General features: G+C 37.5%; 1 protein-coding gene across 1 annotated transcript in view; it reads right to left on the bottom strand.

Annotated features, from left to right (window-relative positions):
* ITFG1 (integrin alpha FG-GAP repeat containing 1) overlaps positions 1–20,482 on the bottom strand; it is a 282,016-nt gene that overhangs the window by 53,318 nt on the left and 208,216 nt on the right. The gene's annotated exons all lie outside the window — the stretch shown is intronic.

The raw sequence follows: 20,482 nt of genomic DNA, 5'->3' as shown, positions 1-20,482 counted from the left end.
CAAAATGATTCCTTTAATGTTTCCTACCACAAAAGTTCATTTTTGAACATCAGTATTTTCCTAGTGATGTTAAGGCTGTTAATCATGAAATACCATGATCTCAGAAGAATCAAAATAATAGGTTACCCAAAGGTCAATGAGAAGATCCAGAGTAAATGTAAGCAGATGACTTGCCTGACAAATAACTTCAGTGAAAGACACTGGAGAAAAGACATCATCAAGGGTATGTAAGTAGAAAAGAAGGTGGGTCATGTATGAAGTAAGACTGATGAATAGGCAGCCTGAATATTGTACTGGAATGCACTATGCATTAAAGGGTTCAGAAGAAGGTCTCCAAGATTTGGGATAGATCATCTGTGGAGGCTTTACAAGAAGGCTTTTGCAATAATTACACAGGCTTCAATTGGTTTTTCTCTATACCAGTAGAGGAACTACCCAGGGATGCACTGAATTAAATAATTAAATAATGATAACTTAAATTTACCTATCACTTTAAGATTTACAAAGTGCTTTTTCATAGTAATAGAGGACTAACTCTAATTTATAAATTTCAAGAGACCTGTGTTATGATCCTAGCTCTGCCATTTAAGCAAAAACTTTTGAGCAAACTACTTAACTCCTCTGGATTTTAATTTTTATATTAAAAAAAAAATGAGGGGCTGGGACTAAATGATTTTAAAGGATCTATGACTCTAGGACTTGGACAGAACACTAGTTAAATAATACAAAAATAGTCTTAAAAGGACTATTTTTATGTAGGAAGAAGGAAAATAATTAGCACATCTGATAAAAGGATTATAAAAATCAATCTGCTTTTCTTGAATATTAAAACTATATAATTATTGCTTTAGTTGTCAAAAATTTTAGAAAGTCAGTGACATATATTAGTGATATGTAGGAAACTAAGGGTATTTATGTATATATGTATATAGATTTGTATATGTAACATATATACACACATGTATGAATATGTATTTCTATAGAGATCAGATCTCAGAAATCAAGTCAAGTGCTTAAGTAAACTTTTAAAATAAGCATATACAATATGCTACTTCTAATGACATATAGCAAAAAAATTGTTTCCATATTATAATTACACTTATGCTACACATGTAGAGGAACATTTCAATGATACAGGAAATTCTCTGCTGAGTAAACATTCTCTACCAATATAGACCAGTACCTTGACTGAATGAATGATAAAGCATTTATTAAATTCTTACTATGTGTCAGGTGTGGCAGCTAGGTGGTGCAATCTAGAGAGCACTAGGCTTGAAGTCAGGAAGACCTGAGTTCAAATGTGGTTTCAGACACGTTACTAGCTGTGTGACCCCGGGCAAGTCACTTAACCTTGTTTGCCCCAGTTTCTTCATCTGTAAAACGGAGACACACTGGAGAAGGAAATGGCAAACCACTCTAGTATCTTTGCCAAGAAAACCCTATGGACAAAAGTCCATGGGGGTCACATAAGTTGGACAAGACTGAAGAACAACGATGTGCTGGGTACTGTGCTAAGTGCCAGGGATGAAGTGCAAGTGAGATAGTCTCTGCTCTCTGGTAGTTTCTATTCAAATGGGGGATTGTTGTAGTTGTTCAGTCCTTTCAGTCCAACTCTTTGTGACCTCATTTTGGGGTTTTCTTGGCAAATACACTAGAGAGGTTTGCCATTTCCTTCCCCAATTCACTTTACAGACAAGGGTTAAGCGCCTGCCCAGGGTCACACAGCTATTCAAGTGTCTGAAACCAGATCTGAACTCATGAACATGAATCCTCTTGACTCCAGGTCCTCCACTTTATCCACTGTAAACAGGAGCTCAGAAGGGAAGGGGAGCACTTGTCATGACGTGGTCTGGAGAACTATTGAGGTGTGATGTGGAGATCTGATTTTAAGAAGGATGAAGTGAAAGTTCTCTGTCAGGGCAGAGTTCAGGTTCTAGTGCAAGGAGGATGAGGAAGAAAGCTGGGGTACAGAAGGCACAATTTGGAAACAGATGCAATTTGTGGTCTTAGAAGCTATAATATATATCACAATTAAAATAAATTCTATCTACAACCTTCAGCAAACACATCATAATTACAAAGTTCTATTAGGAGTTTATTCAATTTTTCAATGTTACTTCATTTATGCATAATAATTAACTGCCCTCCCATGATAATTTTGTTCCCTGTACTACGTTATAGGAAAAGTTGCATTCTTTGGCTCTTTTCCAATCACAAAGTTCTAGAAACTGGCGCTCTGAAATTCTTTGCTACAAAGATCTAATCTAGCAACAAGCACAGCACTAAAGGATATCTGGTGTTTCCACTATCGGAAATAGAACAGCTGAATTATGAGTGTTCATTTGGGGTTTGGTTGTTAAGGTTTGCTATTTGAGGTTTCTGTTTTTTGGGGGAAGACTGGGTTCTTTTTTATTAGATTTTTGACCCACAGACTACATTAAACTGTTTTTCTTTCCCTTAGAAGTCCCAAGAAAGTAAAGAGAACTGGGATACTCCCTGTGGTAACATGAATTGACTTTTAATGAACTAAATTTGGCCAACCTGTAATCTTTAGTTTCCCAAAGGGTGAGATAACAAAGCTTTTATTGTAGTTTGTTCCAAATGCAAATGGTGTCATTTTGGTCGAATTAAAATTCATAGCAAGGTCATTTTGAAAGCACTTCCAAAGTTCTTGCCATCTGTTCTGTGGCAGCTTAGAATCTGACAATGGCAAGCCTCTCCACCACATGGCAAAAACTACCTACCATATCATAAGGTCCACTCACTATTTGCCAGTCACTGTGCTGGGGATTAAGAAAAACCAAACCCCACACCAGCCCCTGCCCTCCAAGAGTTCCCATTCTAAAGAGAGAGACCAAGTATACATTAATTTGTACAAACCAAATAAATATAGACTAGGTGGAAAGTAGCCTCAGAGGGGAAGATGTCACCTTTTGTGAATAAACCATCCTCTAGAAATACCTCCCTATTTTATACTTTTGAAGATGATTTCTGTAGCCCAATGAAAAAACTTTATACTTTTCTCTATTAGGTGTAAATTTTTTTTGCCTTTTTTTTGGAGGGCAGTTGCGGTTAAGTGAGTTGCCCAAAGTCACATGGCTAGTTTTTGTGTTAGGCGTCTGAGGTTGGATTTGAACTCAGGTCCTCCTGATTCCAGGGCTGGTGCTCTATTCACTGTGCCACTTAGCCGCCCCTTATTAAGTGTAATTTTATATTAGATTTGGTTAGATGTTTAAGCCTGCAGGTCTTTTTGTATCCTACCTCTGTTGTTCTGCATTTTAGCTTTCCCTCCTAGCTTCTTGCCTTTTCTATGAATCTGATGAGCACACCATCTATGACTTTGCCTAAATCATTGATAAAAATGCTTAAAAGCACAGACCAAGCCCAGATTACTGGGGTATTTTACTGGCGATCTTTCACTTTCACTTTTTAACCACCTTAATTAATGACTGTGAGGGTTCAGCCATTTAATGAATTCCAAATCCATCTAATTTGTATTATTACTTGGTCCACATTTCTCATGTTTGTCAATAAGAATAGGCTAAGAAATTTTATCAAATGCTTCACTAAAATCTAGTTAAACTACACACACTCACACACACACGTTCACATGTATTTATGGCATTTCTCCAATCTACTAATCTAATAAATTAATTGAGAAGGAAATTAGAATAATCTGGTACTACTTGTTCTCAAAAAAACATGCTCTTTGTAATCATGGCATCCTTTTAAAGTTGTTAACTAGACAAACCTTCAATAATATGTTTAGCAATTTTTCCATGATTCTAAGGCCATTGCTTTTGGTTTATAGACTTAATTCTCTTCCCTTTTCTGAAAACTTGGACAAAACTTGCTCTTCAGAAGTTCTGTAGTACTTCTATCCTCGATAATCATTTCAAAGATCAATGGCAGTGGTTTAGCAATGACATCTGTCAGTCTGTTTAATACCTGAGAAAGTAAGTCAACTGGGCCTAGCTGAATTCATGAATTCATAGAATTCATTAAGGGGAACCAAGTACTCTCTTACCGTTTCCTTATTTATTTTGGTTATCAACTATTAGTCATTTTTTTGCTCAGAATCTTCCAATCTAAAGCTCATTCTCTAAGGAAGAAAAAAACAGAATTAAAAAAGAGTTGAGTAACAACTCTTCTCCATTTCCCCTTTCTCCATTCACTCTAAAGCATTGGTCCTACCCCTACTTTGATTCTCTTTTTTTATTTCTGAATAGTAAACCCCAACCTCCCCAAATCTCAACCCAACAACAAACTCATTTTGTTGTCCTTATCTTTGCTTGTCATCTTGAACGTTATCATTCGTGACCTTATTCTTAATGAAAAATGGTGTGCCTTTGAATTTATCTTCCATTACTTGGTGAGTTCCCTCTGTATCCACATCAGTCTCTTTATACAATTTCAGTATTTGTTCCTTATCAGAATGAGTTGTCTTTGCATCTTCATAATTTCATACTTGAGAGATTTCCATCCCTCTTTTTTTTTTTAAAAGCAATTGGGGTTAAGTAACTTGCTCAAGGTTACACGGCCAGTTATTTCTGGGTGTGGTGCTGAGTATCTGAGCCCGGATTTGATCCAGGTCATCCCGACACTGGGGTCAGTGCTCTTACTCGCTGTGCCACCTGGCCGCCCCTTGATTTCCATCCCTCTTAAGCCAGCATTGTTACAGAATTTTAGTCTTTGGAGTCTCCCTGTCTACACTTTATTTGAATCCTCAGAAACATGTTCTCACCCTTTGACCCAGATATACCACCGTAGGATATTTGTCCCAAGAAAGATAAACACAGATGTTAAAGTCCTGTATATACTACAATATTTATAGCGGCAAAAAACCAAACCAAAACAAGAAACAAAGTGAGTGCCAATCAATTTGGAATGGTTGGACAAACTGGTATATTAATGGAGTACAAATTACTGTACACTTAGAAATAATAAAGAATTCAGTGAAATAAGAACACTTATATGATCTCATGTACAGTGATAAAAGAACTAAGAGAATAATATTCACAATGAATATAATAATGTAAAAGATAACAAAACTAGAATATATCACGATTCAGATCAAAGCAATAAATAATCATGACTCTAGAGGTCTGATGATGAAATATATTCTCCCATTTTTCTTTCTCCCACCCCAACGGGAGACATGGTAGACTACAGGGACAGAATGAGGCATATCTTTTCAGATATGGTCAATATATCAGTTTGTTTTGCTTAATGGTACTCCTTTGTTACAAGGAAGGGTTCTATTGGGAGGCAAGGTAACTGGGAAATGGCATAATGTTAAAAAAAAAAAAAGAGAAACTAAATAAAATGTTAAGGACCCCTCTCCCAATCTGCTCTCTCAAAATCTAAAGTGTTTACTAAGATAATTCTTGGTTCTTCTCTTTTTCTATATCACACATTTTAAGATTGGACGATTTCTTCCCCAGGTTTTGATCATTTCCAGCCCAGTAACCAGTTCCTCCTTATTAAGAACTGGAGTCATAATAGAAATTTCCTTATTGGTTCTTTCATCTTTTGAAGAAAAGATCATTTAGGAAAAACACAAGAATTTATTAGCTCTCTCATGGCAAAGAGAAAACCCTAACAAAAATATTTTTCATTTAATCTTTATATTCCTTAATGCCCAGTACAATGCCCTACACAAAGCAGCTGTTTAATAAATGGCTGATAGCTTAGATCAGATGTCTGAATGGATAATTGAAGTCCCTTGTCATTTCTTTATCAGGCCTCCATGCTAGAACTGTGACCTCTTCCCCAAACTTAGCACCTTTTTTTGCCTGTCCAAGCGGAGGAAACAGACTCCGATGACATTTTTTTGTTTGTCTCATTTGGTCTTTTAGACAACTACACTCTCCCCTACCTCTTCCCCCTGGTTTCTAGATTTTTTTCGCAAGGACTTCTTGATTTCTCTGCAATGCTTGACAATGTTGACCAACCTCTCCTCTTGTATGCTCTCTTTTCTCTGGGTTTTTGTGACAATATTCTCTCTTGGTTATCCACCTACCTAATTTGCCACTCCTCAATCATTTTTGGTAGTCACTGTCCATGTCCCACCCACTAACCATGGGCACAGGCAGACCTAGAGGATACAGATAATCATCCCTGGTCTTCCCCTTCCCTGAAATGATGTAAACTGTACTGCAGGGTGTGTCAGCACAACTCAGGCTCACTTAGGACCTTGAGTGTTCACCAAGACTGTCCGGATCCCCATTTACTTGACCTCTTTTCTTTAAGACTTCATTAACTCCCAAAGGTTTCAATTATCATCTCTATGCCAATGACTCCCAGATCCATAAATCTAACCCTAATCTCTCTCTTGACCTAGTGTCACATATCACCAGCTGCCTATTAAGCTATTTCCAAATAGATGTAGTGGAGGCACCTCAGACTCAACATGTCCAAACAGAACTTGTTTTCTTTCCCCATAAGCCCACTCTTCCCTACTTTTCTTGTTGCTGTTTAGAGTACCATCATCCCTTGTCACCTTGTTTCCTAACCTTTGAATCATCCTTGACTTCTTTGCCTCATCCCACATATTCCAATCAAGTTGCTAAGTCTGGTTAATTCTACCTTTACAACATTTGATTCTATCCCCTTTCTCTTCACCCATGGCTATCATTTCTCACCTGTACTACTGTAATAGTCTCCTAATTGGTCTCACTGCCTCAAGTATCTCCTCTCCCTGTGTTGTAGAATGTATTCCTATTCATCCTGAACACATCTGCTAAACTGATATTCTATAAGCAATACTATGGCTATGTTGCACCCCTACTCTAGAAATTCTGGTGGTTCCCTATTGCTAGGAACTCCCTAGGACAGGAGTTTTTTTTTTTTTTTAAGCAATTGGGGTCAAGTAACTTGCTCAAGGTTACATGGCCAGTTATTTCTGGGTGTGGTGCTAAGTATCTGAGCCCAGATTCGATCCCCAGGTCATCCCGACAATGGTGCCGGTGCTCTTACTCACTGTGCTACCTAGCCGCCCCAGAAATTCTTAATAATGTTTGTGCCATGGATCCCTTTGACAGTCTGGTGAAGCTAATAGGACCCTTCTCAGAATAATTTTTTTTAAATGCACAGAATACATAGGATTACAAAGAAAAACAAATACACTTAAAAAGAGTCATGGAGGAATCTCAAACAAAAGCAAGTACACAGACTTTACACACACACACACACACACACACACACACACACACACACACACAGCGCTTCCCTTAATGCACTGATCCAACCAAATTGGCTTACTTGTTTCCTATATAAGACAGTCCACCTCCCACATCCATATTCTTGTACACTCTGTCACCCATGCCTGGAATTCTTTTTCTCCTCATCTTTATCTCTCAGAATCTCTAACTTTCTTTAAAGCTCAACTCAATTACAATCTCCTGTGTGAGATTTCCTGATGCATAGCTGTCAGTGGTTCCCCACAAAAATTACCTTGTATTTACTTTGCAAGTAAATAAGTATATTTTATTTTCCTTGATTGAATTTAAACTCACCAAAGGTAGGAGCCATTTCATTTTTGTTTTTTAATCTCCAAGGCCTGGCAGAGTGCTTTACTTTTAGGTATTTAATAAATGTTCAGTCATCAACTGATTAAGGTATTATAAGGAATACTGTACTCTATAAAGAAAGGCACTCTAATGATTTCATGTTTTATGAAAATATTTGTAATTGTGAAAACCAAGCTGATATAGTTTACCTTTTTTTTTTTTTGGAAAACATTTTACTTTCACTTGGTATCCTTTTCAGGAGATATTAGTGTAATATAGTAAAAATAGTAATCTTTCTGGTAGTAATGCAAATGGAGTAGGCTGACTGCAGCCTGAAAGACCTAGAGAAATCAGACAAAAACTCAGCTGAGGTGATTAGGAAGCTTTTTGAACTGTTCAGCAGATCTTCAGTCATTCCACTTGATTTTCATTTATGCAGATCTAAAGAGTGTGAACTTGAAGTGGGCAGTCATTTGATAAGATGAACAATAGAAAAGTATGGCTTATATGACATAATAACTGATCATTATTTTTTTCTTTCCTAATGATGAAACAAAACAACATGACCTTTTTTTTTTTTAAAAAGGGCAAACTTCCAAACTGTCTGGCAGATAGCCAGCACGTGACTTCAGAGCAGCAAGGCCTTGTCAGTGTTTCTGCAAGAGCCAGATTGCCTTGACAAGCATATAGGCAATTAGAACACAATGGGAAGCTAAAGAAAAAATACTTTAGTGTGGATATTTTGGTATAAGAAAAATACAGTAAAAATCACTGGCAAACCTTAACTTGCAGGTGAGGCAAATTCTATAAAAAGCCTAACACCTAAGGCTATCCACTAGTCATTCAAGTTTAAGGGATATGAAGACTAAACAGTAAAATTACATGTGACTCCATAGTATGAATAGCAGCCTGGCAATACAGCAGAGCTGAGTGCCCTCAATAGGATTAAAATATGATTGGGAAATGTTTAACAAAATAAATACAAATGCAATATAACACAGATAATATTAATGTGTGGTTTTCCAAGGGATGGTTTCTATTTGAGTTTGACACTACTGGTTAGAGAGCACCTTGCTGTCCTTGATGGGTTCAAGTCATTTGATTTGAAAAAGAATGACAAAAGAATGTCATTTCATAGAATGCAAGAAGTATAATATTGCTAAGTTATTGTTAGTTTTCTTTGAAATATTATGGCAAAAGGGGAGATGCCACAGGACTGGAGAGAGGCAAATGTGCTGATTTTCAAAAAAAGGAATATAGTGAAGTCCTTAAATTACAGACCAGTGGGCTTGATTTAGATTCCTGGAAAAACTTTAGACTGTATTATTCAAGAGATGCTTTGAAGATATCTAGAAAATAAAAGCAGTGACCACAAAGAGCCAGCATAATTCACAGTCAACATGTTCAGAACGTGAGACACCAGAGAAGCTTCATTTGCTTTTTTTGACAGTTACTAGAATGCTCTATCAGGATAATGTTGTAAATAGTTACCTTAAATTTAGCAAAACAGTTTGCAGTCTTTAATGCAACACTGATAAAAAAGAAGACTGACAGATGTGGGCTGGATGGCACAAGATTTGGTGCTGGTTGGTTATCATTAATAGTGCCAGTGTCAACTTGGAAAGAGGATTCTAGTTGAACTCTCCAGTGAAGCGTGCTTGGCCCTGTTCTCCTTAACATTTTATTAATGACTAGGATAAAGGATAAACATGACATGCTTATAAAATTTGCAGATGGCACAAAGCTGGATGGACTAGCTAAAACAATGAATGGCAGAATCAGTAATTAAAAAGGTCTGGACTTGGGGCAGCTAGGTGGCACAGTGAATAGAGAACTGGCCCTGGAGTCAGGAGGACCTGAGTTCAAATCCAGCTTGAGACACTTAATAATTACTAGCTGTGTAACCTTGGGCAAGTCACTTAACTCCAATTGCCCCTCCAAACAAAACAAAACAAAAAAAGGTCTGGACAGGCTAGATGATTAGGCTGAATCTCATAACATTTTAAAGGCATAATATTTATAAACTGTTTTACTTGGGCAAAAAAATTCAAGTTCACAAATATGACATGGCAGAGCTGTGGCTCAATATGAATTCATTTGAAAAGTGGCCTAGAAACTTCAGTGAAATCCAAGTTTAACAGGAGTCAACAAAGTCTGGGATTAGCAGCTAAGAAAGCTAATGTGATGGTGGACTGAGTTGAGAGGCCTTGGAACCAGGAAGACGATGAAAGTTCTGTTGTGCCCAGTCCCGATCACATGACATCTGGAATGTTGTGTTCAGCTGTAGGTGTTACATTTTAGGATGGATAATGATAAGCCAAATAACATCCACATGGGGGAGAACGCCTCAAGATTATTCTATTCCTCAAGATAAGCAGAGGGAACTAAGGAAATTTAGCAAGGAGGTGAGAAGATTTAGATGGGACAAATGATTAGATCTCAAGTATTTGGAGTGCTATGATATGAAAGAAGGATCAGGTGTGTTTTGTTTGGTTCCAAAGGGCAGAACTAAGAAAGAGCAATGAGTAGAAGTTGTAAAGGCAATTTTAATCTTCATGTGAGAAGAAACTACTTACACATCATAAAATTCCAACCTAGCATGGGCTGCCTTTGGAAAACAGCAAGTTCCCTATCACTTGTGGTCTTTAAGTAAGAGTTGGAGGAACACTTGCCAGGCATCTCCTGGAGAAGGTCCTTTTCAGGCACTATTTGGACTGCAATTGTGTGATTCTGTTCTAATTTTATTCAGAAGTAAATGCAGATGATTGAACATATATAACTTTTATCAAATTGCTTGCTGTCTCACGGAGAGGGGTGGTGAAGGAGGGAGATGGAAAATTTGGAACTCAAATGTTAAAAATTATATGTAACTGGGGAAGATAAAATATTATTAAAATAAAACCAAAAAAGGAGGTAAATGCAGAGCACTCAGGGAGTGTGGTGTAGTGGGAAGGACAATGGATTAGTAAACGAGTTATTTGGCTTCAAGTCCTACTGTGTGAGGCTTTGGATAAGTCACTTAACCTCCTCTAGTCTGAGTTTCCTTATCAATAAAATGGTAAAGAGCTATTGGAAAGTATTGTGGTTTGTAGGTAGTGGCACAATACTTGGCACAGAGTAGGTGCTTAGTGCTCTTACTCTCCGTGCTACCTGGCCGCCCCGCTGGAGGGGATTCTTGATGCCAAGGGCCTGGAGTGATGCCATTCTTCCCACTATTCTGGCCAAATGAAATGACAAAGTCCTCTGTGAACCATAATAGCACTGTTTAAATGTCAGCTCTTGTGTCCTATGACCCTCTCAGATCCCCTGCACTGGGGTCCATGATGCCTCAATGCTGATGGGATCAAAGGGATCCCACCAATTCAAAGGACACAAAAAAGGACACAAAAGCATATCGCTCAGAATAATCTTACATTCTATCCTTGGTACCTGTTTGACAGTGACCTATAGAATAAAGAATAACAAGGAAAAGCAGCACAACCTAGCCTAAAGCTACCCATAAATCTAAAAATGAACCACTATAATTTATATCATATGGAGAATGTGTCGCTCACATGAAATGTAAACTTTTTTTTAAGATAAGTTTATGATTTTATAAGCATCTGTTCCAATGAATTAAATGTAATGTTCCCATAGCTAAGATAAAATGAAGGTCAGTGGTGTGATATGCAGTCATTTGAATCAAAATGACACTTCACACATAGAACGACTAGGGAATTAATTATTTGGAGGAATAATCATGTATTCTTTCTCACAGCCTACAAGGACATACTGGATAAAACCTGAAGTAGTAGAATAGAGGTGGGAAGCAAGGGTTATGTGGTGACCCTGTATAGCACTTGGGGTGTTGAAAGGTTTGAGGTAATCAAAATGTACTGTTCACAACAATGCAGACCTTCAAAGAACAACCCCCTTCATGAGCAGCACCCAAAGTTATTAGAGGAGAGGCACACTATTTTTGTAGTGAAGTTGTGGGGCCTAGTTCAACAAATAAAACTGAATTCAACAAACATTTATTAAGCATCTACAATGTATAAGGCATTATGCTAATTCTGTCTCACCCATCCAATTTACTTGGGAAAGGCCACATACAGCAGAGTAATTTTTAAAGAGAAAGGAGCTCAATTCTTATTGCTTGGATTCTCAGAATACGAAATTTACCCATATCTAAGAATTGGATAATTTATTGGATTTCTTTACTTTATAGACCATAATGCCTTAAGTAGGCAGTCAATAAATATTACATGAGTGGATATGTTTCATTAACATGGAATATATAACAATTTTCTTTATAAAGATAATTCTGATCTTCATTAAAACCAGTGATATAATTTCCATGGAAAAAAACTACTGTAATAGTCAAGGTGAGAGGTAATGAAGGCCTGAACTAGGGTGGTAGCCATGAGTAGAGAAAAAGATGCCAAAGATGTTGTAGAGAGATCACTTATGAGATCTGGAAACAGATTAGATATGCCCTGTAAAGAGTAAGAAGTTGAGGATGACACTGAGGTGGTGAGCCTGGGTGACTGGGAGGATGGTGGTGGCCTTGACAGTAATAGGGAAGTGTAAGTGGGGAGGACATGGAGAGAAAGATAATGAATTCCGTTTTAGACATGTTGAATTGTAGATGCCTTTGGGACATCCAGTTTGAGAAGCCCAAAAGGCATTTGGTGGTATGTGACTATAACTCAGGAGAGAGGGTAGGCCTGGATAAATAGATCAAAGAATATAGTTATAAGAACAGCTAGCTTTTATATAGCACCTCAAGGTGGCACAGTATTTTACATGTTAACTCCTTAGATTCTCAAAACAGCTCTGGGAGTTAAGTGCTATTATGAACCTCATTTTACAAATATGGAAACTGTGAGATACGGAGAGGTAGAGAGAGGCCAAGGGTCACGTGGTTGATAAGAATCTGAGGCTAGAATTAAACTTAGATCTTCCTGATTCCAGGCTTGGCTCTCTGTGCACTGTGGCACTACCTCACTGTCTCCAATGCAAGACATAATCATCTGCATAGAAAGATTCAGTTGGGAATCCATGAACCTGTGGGACCCTATGTGATTACGTATGAGTGAGAAGGCTCAGGACAAAACCCTGAGGGATGCTCAGAGTTAGTATGGAGGATATGGGTAAAGACTGAGCAAAAAAAGACCGGGAAGGAATAGTCAGATATGCCCATAGAAGGAAAAATAGTACAGAGAGAAGAGAGTATCCAGGAGAAAGTGGTCAACAGTGTAAGATATCAGTGTAGACGTCTTAGTGCTGCTGTGCTCCCTTTGCCCAGTCTGATGACATTCTAGCAAGGAGGGCTACAGAGGTGGCGGCTTTGCTTCTTGCTGCAGAGGATCTCTATGAGCCGGAGAAATAATCAGGAAGGGCCCCTCCTCAGGGAAAGGTCAGAGATTTATCATACACAATACTTTTTTTCAAACCCCTCATTCAGGCACCTTCTGTTTAATACACAGAAACCATTAACAGCAACAACAATACTGAACACATAATTTTTATAACACTTTAAGCTTTTCACAGAGTTTTATGAATATTTCATTTGATTTTCACAATGACCCTGAGAGGTAGATGCTATTATTATCCCCATTTCACAGATAAGGAAGCTGAGGCTTAGAGAAGTTTTTGACTTGCCTATGATTATACAGCTAAGCCTGATACAGGATTTGAACTGAAACCTCTCTGAATCCAGATCCAATACCCTCTCCAATGTGCCACCTAACTGCTAACTTCCTAGAAAGAGGTCTGAAAAGGTTAACATATTTCCTAGAGTGAGCGGGAGAGTTCAGTAGCAGGATTAGGCCATTGTGCTATTTCTGAATATAGTCTCTCTGGGGCTTAATATCCTTAAAAGACTATTCCAAGAAAATCTATGACATGTTATATCTTCTTGGAGGAAGGTACAGGCTGATAGGGATATTATGACTATATGAAACCAAGAGCCTCATTTTTATGTCAGTGCCATGATAACTGTTAACATTTAGGCTGCCTGTAGAGGGAATAGAGGATTACTCAAATTCCTTAAGATGTGTTTGAAAACTTCTAAAGGGGATATAAGAAAGGTGTTTCCAGCTCATTTCGTGACTTACTCAAGAGGCCCTGATGTTATAGGAAATACTGGTTTTGAAATCAAACCACCCGCACTGGACTTTTTAGCTGTGCTGCTTATTTGCTTCTAAGTAACTCTGAGTTATTCTTAGAGTTCTTAGGGACTCTGTTATTTGACAAGGCAAGGCCATTATCTATGGTCCTTCACTTAAAAAAAATTTTATTGATATCTTTTGTGTTTACATCATCACAATTTATTCCAGTATTCCTTCTCCTCCAGAGAGCTATCCCATATAACAAATAATATTTTATAAAGAAAAAAGAGAGGAAAAAAAGCAAAATTGATCAACATATGGGAAATATTTGAAGATACATATGCAATGCTTTATACCTGTGGACCTCCCACCTCTGCAAAGGAATGGAGTGGGATCTACTTTGGGGCCACACTAGTCCTTTGTAATTTTGCAAAATTTCCTTTGTTTTGTAGTTGTTCTTTCCATTTCCATTGTTATTGTGTATATTGCTAACTTGGCTCTGATGATTTCACTCTACATCATGTAAACCTTTCTTTGCTTCTCTGTGTTTGCCATAATAGTATTTTCTTACAGTTAAGTAATATCCCATTGGGCAGCTAGGTAGCACAATGGATTGAGCACCAGGCCTGAAGGCAGGAAGATCTGAGTTCAAATCAGGCTCAAGACAGTTACTGATTTGTGGCTCTGGACAAGTCACTTAATCCTGTTTCCCTCAGTTTCCTCATCTGTAAAATGAACTGGAGAAGGAAATAGCAAACCACTCCTGTATCTTTGCCAAGGAAATCCCAAATAGCGTCACAAAGAGTTGGGCATGACTAAACAACAAATATTCCATTACATTCATGTAGCACAATTTATTTTGTTATTCCCTAAATTATGGACATTTGCTTTGTTTCCACAAAAAAAAAATGCTGCTATCACTGTTTTGGTGTATGTGGGAATTTTTTTGTTATCAATGACATCCTTGGTGGATCCATAGATGTGGAATCTTGACGTCAAAGGGTATGGACTTAGTGCATACCATCCTGATGCACTGTGGTTTAGATGGTCTATCTAGATTATAAGTTGTTTTCCACAAAGTTCTTTTATATTAACTGATAAAAAAGCCAGAATCACTTTGGCTAAATTTTTTTGTGACCTGGCAAATGGTGGTAGGAGTTCACATTTCTAAGTTCACTTTATTTTCCAAAGGATTTGCCTAAAAGTCTTGCAACTCAAACTGAAACCAAATGTATATTGCAGCACTGTCCTTTGTATCTGTACAATCTGTATGAGAGCACACATGAGTACTGCAGAGAATCATAGTAATTGATCCTGAAAGAATTCATGAAAGCAAAATATGGGAGAATATGATGTGGAAAAATATATGAGAACTAGGATAGACTTTTTATTTTCTCACAAGAAAGTAACTGTTATTCTCATATGAGTTTAGCCTTTAGAAGTCATGGGGTGCTTTGTTTGCTTTCAGACATGTTGGCTGCATTTTCCAATTTAGTTCATCCATACGTTTACTTGCTGTACTTCTTACTTATTCCTGCCAGATAACACACGACATCTCTTATTTTCTTTAATGAGCATCGTTTTCCTCGGGAGACCCCAATATACTTTTCCCTTAGACCAAGGAAACCAAAGAGAAGTAACAGGCCGAGAGAAGAGAGTATCCGAGTCGCCGCTTTTGTATTTACTGTAATTGAGCATAGTGAGGTGTGATCATCATAAACAGGAGACGGGCGTTGAGCTGTAGAGAGAATCTTATTTTTGGAAACATTATGACAAGCCCAACTACAATACACATAAGTTATGTCCACTGTAGAGGGGATGGTGAAGCAAAGAAAACAATCAAGCCAAAGTATTTGTTTGATTATGGACAAAACAAAGAGAAGGAAAACATTTTAAGATAATTTATCAGTGAGCTGCTAAACAAAACATGTTGGTTTAGCCCTAAAGGTCTCTCTGAGCGAAAACATCAAACACTTAAGAGTCATTTTGTTTTGCTACATACACAGTCTGGGTTTAGCAACAATTTGAAGGAATTGATTTGGACCATAAAGATGCCTCTGAAAACATAAAGGGTAGGAATGTGTTTCCCCTCAGGAATTACAAAGGAATATTTGAGGACTTTTCAGAGTGAGCTCCTCCTGTAAGCATTTCATCATTCTCTTTGTGCTCAGTTAACCAGTAATGCTAAAGAGGATAGGAAGCATACTAGATACTTGTTTGGGAAAGAATAGTGTAGTACTTAATTTGCCAATCTCAGCTCATTATGAAGCAATGTAAAATCCTAGAGAGAGGATCCTACAACAAATCAGATTTTCCCAAAGTACAGCTAGACTGACTTATGACATAAGAATCAGTAGAAGAGTTACCTTAGAGGTAGAGCCAAGATGGTAGAGAAAAGGCAGAGATTTGCCTGAACTCTTTGACATTCCTCTCCAAACAACTTTAAATAATACTTCAAAATGAATTCTGGAGTGGCAAAAGCCACAAAAGGGTGGAGTGAAAATTTTCTAGCCCAAGACAACTTAGAAAGTTGGCAGGAAAAATCTGTCACACTAGGGTGAAAATGGAACACAGGTGCAAGGTGCACTCCTACAAACCAGCAGCAGGCCTAGGGATAACTGAATTAGTGGCAGCAGCAACAGTTTCTGTAGCTCTCAGAACGCGGGGGTCAGATAATGGGTCAAAAAGCAATTACAGGGGTCCCTTTACTAGCACTGGGCGGAGGGTTCTGTTGTGTTACCCACATGTGGGTTTGGGTTGCAGCCCCAGGGCAAGGAGGAGAACTGGTACACTACAATTTGTGGCCGCAGGGCAGTAAGGACCCTGGTCACAGCTCCAGGGCAGAATAAAGTGACAGTGGCTGCTCACAGAGCAGAACAAGGCCAGGGGAGTAGCAAACAAAACCTTTCCTTAGATCATACCACTTTGGAAGAACTGAAAACTTATAGACTGCCAGAAGTATCTCTGAAACCAGATACACAAAAACCCTGAAGCTTGGGACAACATCCCTTCCATTCCAGAAGCAGAGTACCACTTTAGCATAGAATTAATAGTAAAGAAGTAGGCTGGAAAAATAAGCAAACTGCATAAAAAGATCCTGACCATAGAAAGTTATATGGTGACAGGAAAAATCAAAACACAAACTCAGAAGAAGACAAAAATGTCAAAACTCCTACATCCAAAGTCTCAAAGAAAAATGCAAATTGCTCTCAGGCCACGGAAGAACTCAAAAAAGTTTTTAAAAATCAGGTAAGAGAGGTAGAGGAGAAATTGGGAAGAGAAATGAGAGTGATGCTAGAAAATCATGAAAAAAGAGTCAACAGCTTGGCGAAGGAGGCACAAAAAATACTGAAGAAAATAACACCTTAAAAAACAGAATAGGCCAAATGGAAAAAGCACAAAAACCCAAAGAAGAGATGAACTCCTTAAAAGGCAAAAGTGGCCAAATGGAAGAAAAGGTCCAAAAATTCAAAGAAGAAAACAACTCCTTAAAAAGTAGAATTGGTTAAATGGAAAAGGAAATACAAAAGCTCAATGAAGAAAATAATTCCTTAAAAATTAGAATTGGACAAGTGGAAGTTAATGACTTTATAAGACACTAACAAACAATAAAACAAAATCAAAAGAATGAAAAAAATAAGACAATGCACAATATTTTATTGGAAAAATAAGTGATCTGGAAAATATATTCAGGAGAAATAGTTTAAGAAGAGTCTAGTCATTATCTTTTAAGAAATTATCAAGGAAAACTGTCTTGATGTTCTAGAACCAGAGGGTAAAATAAAAATTAAAACAATCCACCAATCATCTCCTGAAAGAGATTCCAAAATAAAAACTGCCAGGAATAATATAACCAAATTGCAGAGCTCCTAGCTCAAGGAGAAAATATTGCAAATAGCCAAAAAGAAACAATTCAAATATCATGGAGCCATAGTCAGGATAAAACAAGATTTAGCAGCTTCTACATAAAAGGATTGAAGGGCTTAGACTTAGAATATGCTATTCTGGAGGGCAAAGGATCTAGGATTGCAACCAAAAATCATCTATCTAGCAAAACTGAGTATAATCCTTCGAGGGAAAACATGGACATTCCATGAAACAGAGGATTTTCAAGCATTCCTGATGAAAAGACCAGAGCTGAATAGAAAATTTGACTTTCAAATACAAGGCTCAAGAGAAACATAAACAGGTAAACAGGAAAAAGAAATCATAAGGAATTCAATAAGGTTAAATTGTTTATATTACTATATGGGAAAATGCTACCTTTAACGCCTAAGAACTTTCTCATTATTAGGTCAGTTAGAAGTATACATAAACAGAGGGCACGGGTATGATTTGAATATGATGAAATGACATATAAAAATAAAAATTAAGGGGAGAGAAAAAGGTATGCACTGGAAGAAAGGGAAAAGGAAAGGTAGAATGAGGTAAATTATCTCACATAAGAGAGACACAAAAGAGGTGTTACAGTGGACGGGGAATGCTTGAACTTTATTCTCATGGGAATTGGCTCAAACGAGGGAATAACACACATACTTAGTTTGCTATAGAAATGTTTTACCCTACAGGAAAGTGATGGGGGAAGGGATGAAAGAAAGGGGGAATGACAGAAAGGAGGGCAGATTGGGGGAGTCAAAAGCAAATCCCTTTCGAGGATGGACAGGGTGAAAGGAGAGAGAGTAGGATAAAAGGGGAAAAATAGGATGGAGGGAAATACACAGTAATCATAACTGTGAAAAAATGTTTTATAGCAAGTTTTCTGATAGATGCCTCATTTCTTAAATATAGAGAGAACTGAGTCAAATTTATAAAAATATGAGCTATTCCCAAACTGTTAAATGGTCAAAGGATATGAAGTCAGATTTCAGATGAAGTAAAATCTCTCTATAATCATATGAAAAAGTGCTCTAAATCATTATTAATGCAAATTAAAACAATTTTGAGTTACCATCCCACACCTATCAAATTGGCTAATATGAGAGAAAAGGGAAAGGACAAATGCTAGAAGGAATATGGGAAAATTGAGTCACCAATGCACAATTGGTAGAATGTGAACTAACTGAACCTCTCTGGAGAGCAATTTGGAACTATGCTCAAAGGGTTATAAAATCATTCATACCCTTTGACCCACCAATAACACTACTAGGTCTATATCCCAAAGAGATTAAAAAAAAAGAAAAAGGACCGACATGTACAAAAATATTTATAGCAATTCTTTTTGTAGTGGCAAAGAATGTAAAATTAAGGGGATTTCCATGGCTCAATGGATGAACAAGTTGTGGTATATGACTGTGATGAAATACTATTAAAAGAAATGATGGACAGGATGCTCTCAGAAAAACGTGGAAAGACTAACATGAACTGATACAGAGTAAAATAAGCAGAACCAGAACAATGAACACAGTAACAGTAATATCATATGATGATCAACTGTGAATGACAACTATTCTCAGCAATACAATGATCCAAGATAATTCTGAAGGACTTGCGATGAAAAATGCTAAGCATCTCCAGAGGAAAAAACTGATGGAGTCTGAATGCAGATTGAAGCATACTTTTTGTAAACTTTCTTCATTTTTTTTGGTTGTTGTTTGTTTTCTGAAGCAATGTGACTAATAGGGAAATATGTTTTGCATGACTGCACATGTATAATCTATATCAAATTGCCTGCCTTCTCAATGAGGGGGGAAGGGAGAAAGAAAATTTGGAACTTAAAATTAAAAAAAAATATTTCTACATATAATTGGGGAAAAATAAAATATTAAACATATCTTTTTTTTTTTTGGAGGGAGGAAGGTAGGGCAATTGGGGTTAAGTGACTTGCCCAAGGACACATGGCTAGTAAGTATCTAAGTATCTAAGGCCACATTTGAACTCAGGTGCTCCTGATTCCAGGGCCAGTGCTCTATTCACTGCACCACCTAGCTACCCCTTTGCTTTTTTTTTTTAAACATATTTTTAAAAAGTAAAAATCAAAAATAAGAGTCACCTTACTAACTAACCCTAGTAGTGAATAAATTTGCAGTACCCCAGCTTTTTGGGTGAAGGCAGGCAGTTTAGCATTCATACTTAGTGTGATGACACTTTGTAGCATGATGGAATTACTCTGAAGTCAAAATCAATATGAAGAAGGCAAACTCTCAGGATGTAAATAAATTTCAAAAGTGGGCATATACTTGATGGACAGAACACTGGGGAAGTATGTTGTGCATTTCCCACCTTTGAGCCTGTCACTTTAGTTGTGATCTATGATATCTTTGGGGAGGGAAAATGAAAAATGTGAAGGGCAGTTCAACAGGATCTGAACCTCAAAGAAAGTCATAAATGGATAAATGGGAGGCAAATGTATCAACTGCTGAGATGCCTGAGGGAACTAAACTGTCAGAGTAATCAATCTAAGAGTAGCTTTGCAAATTGGACTTCACTGATGTGACTTTCAAAATGATTTTGAGAGTATTCAGGTTTATTTGGAGGCTGGTCTGCATAAGGAAGAAATACTTTATATATGCAAATAAAGAGACATAGGGGAGAAAGGGAAGTGGATACAGAGTAAGAGAAAAACTCTCAGTACAGCTTGTCTGAAAGCTACAGACTTCCTCATCATGAACTCATTTGTGAGAATGAGAAGCCAATCCATCCAGCTGGCTGGATCGTACCTCCTCTTCTACCTCTTATTGGTCTTTTGATGGATGTGCTAATGAGTAGAGAACTGGCTAAAAATCGGGAGAAAAAAGATCAAAGAGTCTGGACAGAGTGGAAAATATGTTAGATTTGGAGCCTGAAGACCTGGGCTCAATTTGAGCATTTCTGTGAACTTGGGCTCATCACTTTTCTTTGGGCCCAATTTTCTTTTTTTGTCAAATAGGCATCTGGCCCAAT

The sequence above is a fragment of the Petaurus breviceps genome, unplaced genomic scaffold (genome assembly GCF_028583685.1).
Source record: "Petaurus breviceps papuanus isolate PSGF00001 unplaced genomic scaffold, PetGlider_PUasm1.0 171, whole genome shotgun sequence".
Lineage (NCBI taxonomy): Eukaryota > Metazoa > Chordata > Mammalia > Diprotodontia > Petauridae > Petaurus > Petaurus breviceps.
This window is presented reverse-complemented; position numbering and strand designations above follow the sequence as displayed.